Source organism: Maylandia zebra, linkage group LG12 (genome assembly GCF_041146795.1).
Source record: "Maylandia zebra isolate NMK-2024a linkage group LG12, Mzebra_GT3a, whole genome shotgun sequence".
NCBI classification, from domain to species: domain Eukaryota; kingdom Metazoa; phylum Chordata; class Actinopteri; order Cichliformes; family Cichlidae; genus Maylandia; species Maylandia zebra.
Genome location: NC_135178.1, coordinates 5,737,036 through 5,744,935, shown reverse-complemented (window position 1 = coordinate 5,744,935; position 7,900 = coordinate 5,737,036).

Here is a 7,900-nt window from a genome sequence, read left to right as displayed (position 1 = left end):
AGCTGTCCGTGAAAGTGCCTGAACAGAACAGTCATTCATATTTTCGCTCTCTCGCTTCCACTTTGCTTTTGAAAATTAAATCAGAAGAGTGCTTATTAATGTGGCACCCTGTACCTATGTACGACCCTTAATAGGTCTATTTCATACTGAACATGCCGTTCTCAACAAATCTCTGTACATTAAGACGTTAATGTTTCTTTATGTAAAAAGATTACTTAGTTTTTTAGAGCCACTAAACATTCCCTATCTAAAAAAGCGAAATATGGAACTTTTACAGCCTTGCAATACTACATGAACAAGGGAGTCTTTATATTTTTTTTTCACCCTTTTTCAGTCTAATTGAGAAAGAGAGACAGAAAACACAGGGCCCTAATCCACAGAGCACACAGAGCCCTTTCATGGGAGTGCTGGGAGAGACCTTTATTTGTCCATTCCTATCACGGAGAAAGCGGGGTTTCAAGGTTGGCTAGGTCTAAGCTGGAAGATTAGATGAAACAGGAGTGTTTTAAACCTCTTCTGTGGCCATGGATTAGGGACAGTCAATCCCCCTACACTCCAAAAATGAAACAATACAGAGTACAGGTGGCTCAGTGGAAGAGAGTGCATAGTCTAAGAAAGAGAAGAGAGAGAACAACATTCATTTAACTTGAAAACCGGAGGGAAAGGGGGAGAAAATATCTCTATACACTAGAATTTATTTGCAGACAGACTAGTGTTTGATCGAGTAAAAACGTGTAACATCGTTATAATTACTTAGGAGTGCCAGTGCACCTAATTAACTAATGCAAAGGGTCATTTACACAGGCACTTCATGGCATACATGAAGAGAGTGTATGTCAGTTGTGAAGCAGTGAATGTTTGCACCAATTAGTGCAAATGGAGGTGGCAGTAACCCCTCAGCAGGAGGTGGGAGCAAGAGGTGTCCCCTGCCCTGCCTGGACAGATATCATGGCCCACATTATCATCAATTATTCCTGGCATCTCATCTTACCCATGAGCCGGGTGGGTGCAGGGGGTCAATGCCAGGGTGCCCTCTGCAGCAAGTGGCCTGGAGTCCACATGGAGAGGGTGATAGGGTGTGCAGTGTCATCCGTCCAAACTAAGAGGCCCAGTAAGGAAATCCCTGGAATCCCACTCCTGTTCCAGCTGGGGCAGCAGGTCACTTTACAGCTCATCACCAAATTAGAAAGGCTGGGCAGCAGGCAGACCACAGACAGACTGAAATAGATGGGAGTACTATGATTCTGTCTGTACCCTGAGACCATAAAGTAATGGTTACATGGTTTAGGTGCGGCGATGGACTCCATAAGGAGAGTGATGAGCCTGAGGAGAGAAAACAAAGACAACTCATCCCAAGACACATTACCTCACACTACACAGTATTTTTCCAGTGGGTGATAATTAATGTGAAACTGTTACATACTTGATAGAAAGCAAAAAGCGTGCAAAAAATAAAAATCTGCTTAAAAATAGTTCAGCTCTTAAGGAACTGTGTTTGATTCAGTTTGTGCAGGCAGTCAGAGGAGAAACCTGATTGTGTTTACTGAATGTAGTGCACTCTGTTAGGTCAGTTTAGCTGGGAAAAATGAAAGGACTCGATATATTGTTATAGCTTGTTACATTGATGTAAAGTCTTTTTTTAAAGTTATAATGTATCGAAGGAGATGTAGCATTTTTCTTAGTCTGTCTCATTATATAAACCTTATGTTTGTGAGGGGCATCCAATCAGAAAAACACAGTCTTAAAGGGAACGAAAAGTGACATAAAATAGTTTGACAGGTGGATGAACTGAGGAGCTGCGACAAGGCCCAGTATAAGGTAAATATGGACTATTTTGAACTGTCAAGCATGTTGAGTTCCTCTAGTGGAGCCCAAGAATAAATACAGTGCTCAGCATAAATGAGTACACCCCCTTCAAAAAGTACAAATTTATTAAGTAGCTCAATGAACAAAATAACAATTTTCCAAATTTTCACAAGGCTGAGTTTTACTGAACACTTGTTCATCTCCATAACATGAAATTAAGCTTAATAATATAACTTAATCTTAATCTTGACTAAATCTTCAGTTTTACTAAAATTGGTGGAAGCAAAAATGAATACACCCCACAACAAAACTACTACATCTAGTATTTTGTATGGCCACCGTGATTTTGAAGGACAGCACCAAGTCTTCTAGGCATGGAATGAACAAGTTGCGACATATTGCAACATCTTTTTTCATTCTTCAAGAATAACCTCTTTTAGAGCCTGGATGCTGGATGGAGAATTTCCCACAGGTGTTCGATTGGGTTCAGATCAGGAGACATACCTGGCCATTCAATCACCTTCACCCTGTTCTTCCTCAGAAATGCAACAGTAGCTTTAGATGTGTGTTTTGGATCATTTTCTTGTTGGAAAAGTGCACGACGACCAAGTGCACGAAGTGATGTCATCATCATCTTCTTCTTCAGAACAGAGCAGTATATTGTTGAGTTCATGATACCATCAATGAAATGCAGCTCCCCAACACCAGCAGCACTCATGCAGCCCCACATAAGGACACTACCACCACCATGTTTCACTGTAGGCACCATGCATTTCCCCTTGAAATCCTCACCTTTATGACGCCATACAGTTTTGAAACCTTTAGTTCAAAAAACAGTGATCTTTGTCTCATCACTCCAGAGCATAGAGTCCCAGTAGTCTTCATCTTTTTCAGCATGGGCCCTAGCAAATTCTAGGCGTGCTTTTTTGTGCAAGGGCTTTAGGAGAGGCTTCCTTCATGGACGATACCCATGCATGCCATTCCTCTGCAGTGTGCGCCGGATGGTGTCACGGGAAACGGTTACTCCAGTTTGGCTTTCTACTGCTTTAGCTAACTGCAGTGAACTTCCATGGTGATTTTCCTTAACCCTTCTCATCAGGAGATGCTCCTGTTGAGATGTTAACTTCCGTGGACGGCCTGGACGTCTCTGTGAGATGGTTGCACTTCCATCTTTCTTAAATTTTTGGATCACTTTTGCTACAGTATTTTGACTGATATGTAAAGCTTTGATCTTCTTGTAGCCCTCACCTTTTTGTGTAAAGAAATGATTTCCTTTCTCATATTTTGTGACATTTCTCTTCCATGTGGATCCATTGCTGGCAGCATGAAATGGGAAGGGCTTTTCTTTGTTAAGTAATGCCCTTTTATCATCCCGTCTGCTGGACACCTCTTAAATGAATCATTAGACTCACCTGTGGTTGAATGCCTGTTAATTTGAATTTTGCAGTGTTAAGTGTGGCTTTTCTCCTAAAACTATAATTGGGGTGCACTCATTTTTGCAACATGGGCTTGAATGAGTTTGTTGGGAAAATCATTTTTTGTGTGTGCAAATTAATTTTGTTTGCAATCAATTTGTGGGACTATTTTGTATTATAGTATCTCATAGAAAATGTTGATTCTGAAAGGAAACTAAAGGTTTTCTGACAAATGTAGAGGGGTGTACTCATTTATGCTGAGCACTGTATATTGAGTTAGAAGTGAGCATGATAACTCCCATTTAATCCCTGAGACTGGGAAGTGAGGAAAGGCAGATTTTATCTCTGGGTGGAAGCAGGACAGCTTTTTCCTCCAGTGCTAAAACAAACGTTATTGCTCCAGCTCTGAATCAAGAGTCGTATTGATATTCTAAAAAACTGGGCAAGAACATGAATAATTACTTTTACCAAAATGCCAAACATCTATTTCAAGACACGGTCTATCTAATGATTTGCCTCATAAATGTGGGCACCAATGAAAGCCTCCATCAGCAGCATCTGTAGGCTGCCTTTAATTACAACAGCAAAAGCGAACTGGAAAAATGAAGGTAAACTTTAACGTTTTTTATGTGTGCTAAAAATAGCCAGTAGGATTTTGGTATTAAAACGCTGTTGTTACCACCATCTTTGCTGTCGGATTATTCTACCAGTCTCTCTCTCTTTTCTAATGTCCCTGTTTCTCTGAAAGTTGCTGAAACTTTGGCATGTGCCATTCTTGTGGACTGATAGCAAAAAGCAAGGAGTTAAAAGTATCTTCTAAAGAGTTACACCGAGAACATTTTGACAGAGCAGTTTTTCTCCCACTCTCACGCTGAAATGAGAGCAGTGTTGGTGGACAAGCATGCATGGAGTTATCAGAACAGAAGATACGGTGAATGGGAGTACGTGCTCAATGCAAGTGTATCATAAAACTCGATGCTGAGGCCAAGCTTCCCCGGCTTGTGTGTGTGTGCGTTTTGTTTTTTCTCGGGCATCTTTGCAGGTGTGAGTGGAGAGATCTCAGAGAGGGCGAGGAGTGACTGCCTTGCCTGTCACTTTGAGGATTAGACCTAAATGCAACTCTAATGCCATATCAGCACTGCTAAACCAACCTCCCTTGCAACAGTGAAGAAGGGGAGGCAATCAGTGTCTAAAGTTAATATTCTTATCACTTATTTTTTAAACTCCCCTTTAATGATGAAGCCATTTTTCATGGTCATCTCCAATAGGAGCATCAGGAAAGAAAAATGATTATCTCTGACCCCTACATCTCATGGAAACTCCAACATTTGAGCAGACAAGCAGTTGATTCTCTTTAAAACAGAATTAATAATAAAGGTGACATATTCAAGATAAGGACACATTGACACTTTAGGACACACTGACACTTTATTGTCTTACAGAGCAGCTCAGTCGAAACGAAACCAAAACATTAATATCCTTGAAATTCCAGACAGACGGAAGCTGCCCTTTTCGTTCTGCTAATGAAGTGTGTGTTGTGACCAAGATCCCAAACCTGCAGACGAAAGGTACTTTCAGTATCTCCAGATTATGTTAAATAATTTCAAGTCAACTCAGGGTTTATGTCCATTTTGTTCAGTAGATAGTTTTATGCAAAGGAAATGTGCAAAGATGCCACAATTGAAGGTAACACCTGTAGCTGTTGGTGTCAAAATCCTTAAATCTTCATAAGAAAGAGTGAAAATCTGATCTACACTCAACAAAAATATAAACGCAACACCTTTGTTACTGCTCCCATTCCCCATGGGATGGACGTAGAGACCTAAAATTCATTCCAGATACACAATATAACCATCCCTCCCAAACAGTGGTCACAAATCAGTCCAAATGTGTGGTAGTGGGCACATCTGCTATATTGAGATAATCCATCCCACCTCACAGGTGTGCCACATCAGGATGCTGATCTGACATCATGAGTAGTGCACAGGTGTACCTCAGACTGCCCACAACAAAAGGCCACCCTGGAATGTGCAGTTTTTTGCGCTATTGGGGGTCTGGGGACCCAGAACCGGTCAGTATCTGGTGTGACCACCATTTGTCTCATGCAGTGCAACACATCGTCGCATGGAGTCTATCAGATTGTCAATTGTGGCCTGTGGAATGTTGGTCCACTCCACTTCAATGGCTGTGCGAGGTTGTTGGATATTCGTGGGAACTGGTACACGCTGTCGTATACGCCGGTCAAGCACATCCCGAACATGCTCAATGGGTGACATGTCCGGTGAGTATGCTGGCCATGCAAGAACTGGGACATTCTCAGCTGCCATCTGCCCTGAACAATGTGAACCATGATTCATCCGTGAAGCGCACACCTCTCCAACGTGCCAGACGCCATCGAATGTGAGCATTTTCCCACACAAGTCTGTTACGGCGACAAGCTGGAGTCAGGTCAAGACCCCGATGAGGACGACGGGCATGCAGTTGAGCGTCCCTGAGACGGTTTCTGACAGTTTGTGCAGAAATTGTTTGGTTGTGCAAACCAATTGTTCCAGCAGCTGTCTGGGTGGCTGGTCTCAGACGATCTTGGAGGTGAACCTGCTGGATGTGGAGGTCCTGGGCTGGTGTGGTTACACAAGGTCTGCGGTTGTGAGGCCGGTTGGATGTGCTGCCATATTCTCTGAAATGCCTGTGGAGACGGCTTATGGTTGAGAAATGAACATTCAATGCACGGGCGACAGATCTGGTTGACATTCCTGCTGTCAGCATGCCAATTGCACGCTCCCTCATTGCTTGTGGCATCTGTGGCATTTTGCTGTGAGACAAAACTGCACATTCCAGGGTGGCCTTTTGTTGTGGGCAGTCTGAGGTACACCTGTGCACTACTCATGATGTCAGATCAGCATCCTGATGTGGCACACCTGTGAGGTGGGATGGATTATCTCAATATAGCAGATGTGCCCACTACCACACATTTGGACTGATTTGTGACCACTGTTTGGGAGGGATGGTTATATTGTGTATCTGGAATGAATTTTAGGTCTCTACGTCCATCCCATGGGGAATGGGAGCAGTAACAAAGGTGTTGCGTTTATATTTTTGTTGAGTGTACATTAAAGGAATTACAGGTGAAAGTTTAAACGGGAAACAAAGACAAATAGATTCACAGTTACAACAGGCAAAGACAATGCTTTTATTTGGAATCACGGGTCGAGTTGTATGGCGGCAGTAACAGTAGACATGGTCGGCACAGAAGAATAACCCGGGTTTTGTCGGTGAAAACGTTAGAAGCTGACATATCAAGGAGTTCTTCAAGATAATTTAAGCCCATTCGTGTAAAACCACACCTTACAAGAGTGTAACGACCCAAAGCACAACAGCTAACAGCAAACAAGTAATTCTGAGGCAGCCTGATCAAAGCCACATTTGAATCCTACTGAAATGCTGTGGGATTGAGCAGTGACTCAACTTGGGTTAACATCACTGGGTAACAACTGGCTTTCTGTACATAGTCTTTAAAAGTAGTAATATGTAAGAAAAATTGTGTGACTATTTGTGTGTTAAGTACAGTATATGTCCTGACAATTAATTTGACTTATTTTATTAAAAAGGAGAAAAAAAAAACCTGTTGGTAACAGACCTTACGTCATACTTTTGCTTTGTTATTGTAATCTAAATACTCAGGCCATCTCTGTTTCCACTGCAAGCAAAAAGCATAAAAACACAGACAGTCTGAAGCACCTTTGGGTGGACGTAACCCAGATGAGTAAGCCCAGACGTACAGTAATGAGCACTTCTCGTCTATGTTCCTTCTTCATTTGTCATTCGGGATGACATTGAGGCCAAAGGTTACAGCGTGAATGATAATTATCGAGCGTTAAATGCGCACTGGCCTCTGCGAGCGTGGGCGTACCAAAGTTTGCCTGTGACAGTAACACTCCTGCTCTTGAACGGTCTGTGTGTTTTGTAAAACACGCAACCTTATTTTTAAGGGAAGTTAGTGTTTACCGAAAGAAGCTGTACAAGACGTAGTAAGTGTGTGTGTGACCCACAAAACACAGACTGCAAACGACAGAGCTTGTGCCATGCATCCACATGCTTCCCGCCAGCCTGCACAGTATATAAAATATACTGCTGTTTCACAAGTTTGGCAAAAAATAAACACAGTCAGGCATAATTGTGAGCTTAAACATCACCCATACATACAGCATGGCAAATGTGAAGCGTGAGCGTGTGTGATTCATTCACAAACTGCTGCTCTTACGACACACAGCTAAACAGGAAAGACAATCAATCACACAGGCATCGACAGCAGCCAGAGGGTGAGCTCAGTGTGTATCCCAAAAACAACCGTCTCTGCAGCTCAGACTGTCTGTGTGTATTCTTACTATATGCATGTTTACACTCAGGACCATCAGCAACAGCTGCAATCTGCACCAGTGATGCCCAAGTCGGGCCCAGGCTTACGAGTCAGATGTGCTGGCTGCAGAGCAGGAATCGTCTGTGCCACTAGAAGGTGCTTTGATTTATGTGATGTGACTTAAGCTGATAACACCAGAGCCCCAGAGCAGCATTCAGGAGGAAACTGTCAGCTTGGTGTTACTATGATTTCTTTGCCCTGCTACTGTTTGCAAGAAATGAAGCTGTTTGTTAAGTAGAAGCTGGCTGAGAATTCCTCCCAA